Source organism: Muntiacus reevesi, chromosome 1 (assembly GCF_963930625.1).
Source record: "Muntiacus reevesi chromosome 1, mMunRee1.1, whole genome shotgun sequence".
NCBI classification, from domain to species: Eukaryota; Metazoa; Chordata; class Mammalia; order Artiodactyla; family Cervidae; genus Muntiacus; species Muntiacus reevesi.
This window is the reverse complement of record NC_089249.1, coordinates 188,074,687-188,077,127: the sequence shown is the minus strand read 5'-3', so window position 1 is coordinate 188,077,127 and position 2,441 is coordinate 188,074,687. Positions and strand designations below refer to the sequence as shown.

At 41.4% G+C, this 2,441-nt stretch overlaps 1 pseudogene; it reads right to left on the bottom strand.

Moving 5' to 3' along the window:
• Positions 1-434: 434 nt before the first annotated feature.
• LOC136155804 (olfactory receptor-like protein OLF4) lies at positions 435-1,382 on the bottom strand (annotated as a pseudogene).
• Between the last annotated feature and the right edge of the window lie 1,059 nt (positions 1,383-2,441).

Sequence of the window (2,441 nt, the reverse complement as noted above, 5' to 3'; positions counted from 1 at the left end):
CTATATCCCTGATACAACCAACTGTGATAAAAATAATATAAATCCTCCTGGTTGTTAAGTGTATTTTTAAATGATTAATGTAACTCATAACTATTACTTCTGGGAAATAGGAGAAAAATTGTTTTGAATGGCATGTGTCATTTAAGAAGTAATTATTGTTAATAAATCTATGATGCTCCATCAAATAATAGAATCTCCAAATATTTTGATACAAAGGTAGGAAAATTTTGAAGTAGGAAAAAATAAAAACTACCTATAGATAAGAAAAGAAAAAAAGCTTAATAAGGAGATTCCTAAAATTGCAAAGATGCTGAGTTCAAAGGTGAAGAGACAAATGCAAATCCCAGGAAACAAATAGGAGAAAATTTTATTCCACAGTGATCAAAAATTCACAGTTTCTGGTTCCAAGGCATTGAGTTATGCAATCCAGGGGACTAGGGTATTTGGCCTTTTAATCTTGGCATAAAGTAGAATCTCTTCAGAGCCCCTTTGATATCTTGATTTCTCAGACTGTAGATGAAGGGGTTCAGCAGGGGTGTGACCACCGAGGACATCACCGAGGCAATGGCACTTGAATGTGAGGTGTGGGTAGCAGCTGAGCTAAGGTAAACTCCTAAGGCTGTAAAATAAAATAGGGAGACAACCAAGAGGTGGGACACACAGGTAGAAAATGCTTTATACCTCCCCTGAGACGATGAGATTTTACATATGCAGGAAACTATTTTAGAGTAAGTGTAAAGGATGCCAGCAAAAGGACCGACACCCATCAGGACAGCTGCAAAATACATCACTATGTTATTAAGAAAGTTGTCAGAACTGGCAAGTTGTACCACCTGACTGAGTTCACAGAAAAAGTGGGGGATTTGCATTTCTGGACAAAAGGACAGTCGCAGCACCATTAGGCTGTGTAGCAAGGAATTCAATGCAATCAGCACCCAGGATATCAGAACCAGCAGTCCACAGAGCTGGGGACTCATGATGACCGTGTAGTGCAGGGGATGGCAGATGGCCACATACCAATCATAGGCCATCACACTCAGGAGAATGTCATCTCAATCTGCAAAGAGTATGTAAAAATATATCTGGGTGATGCAGCCTTCATAGGTGATATCTTTGCTCTGTGTCTGGATGTTACACAGCATCTTTGGGAGGGTGGTGGTGGTGAAACAGATGTCTACAAAGGACAGGTTGGAGAGGAAGAAGTACATGGGGGTGTGGAGGTGGGAGTCTGAGCTGACAGCCAAGATGATGAGCAGGTTTCCAAACACAGTGATCAGATATATGGAGAGAAAAAGCCCAAATATGAGGGGTTGTAGTTCTGCTTCTTTTGAAAATCCCAGAAGAAGAAATCTTGAAATTTGTGTATTGTTTCCTGGCTCCATGGTGTGGAGGTGACTACCAGGAAAAAGGAAAATAATGACAATTTTTACACCTACTAATTAACTGAAATACTGTAGTTTCTGTTTAGCCCTCAAGAAGTTGATGTTGATATTTTATTTGCACATAAGTTCTCTTTTAGAGTATGTGTGTATGTTGAACCGCTTCAGTTGTGTCCAACTCTGCAACCCCAAGGACCGGAGCACACCAGCCTCCACTGTGTATGGGATTTCCCAAGAAAGAATTCTGGTGTGGGTTGCCATGCCCTCCTCCAGCGGTTATTTCCAACACAGATATTGATCCTGCATCTCTTGAATGGGTACTGCATTGCGTGCATTTCTAAATCACTACGTCACTGCGAAAGCTCCTTGAAGCTATACTTCATTTCATTTCTGACTAGGAATTTATGACCTATTTTCATCACATTTGCTAAGAGGTCATATATTCTAGAGTTTTAATGTGATATTCCTTCATTCTTTTGAGAAATACATATTTAGTGCTAGCCATGTTCCAAGATACTTTGACCACTTCATGCAAAGAGTTGACTCCTTGGAAAGTACCCTGATGCTGGGAGGGGTTGGCGACAGGAGGAGAAGGGGAGGACAGAGGATGAGATGGCTGGATGGCATCACCGACTCGATGGACAAGAGCTTGGGTAAACTCCAGAAGTTGGTGATGGACAGGGAGGCCTGGTGTGCTATGATTCATGGAGTCCCAAGGAGTCGGACATGACTGAGTGACTGAGCTGAACTGATATTCCAAGAATATGGAGACAAGAAGTAGAAAAGGCTGAAAAGTAAACCTCTAGCAATCCAACGATGGGGAATGAGGTTATGTGCATAAAATATGATAGAATATGCCAGAATGAGATAGATGCTATGACAAAACGAAGCCAGGTATAAAAGAAAGAGGTAGGAGGTGTTATTTTGTCCTGAGTGTTCGGGAAAGTCCAGCAAACTAGGTGATGTTTGAAAAGATTCTTAATGAAAGAGAGACAAGGTGATAGTGTGATGTCAGAATTGTGTGCCTGGAAGAGGGAGCTGCCACTGCTAAGGACCTGAGGA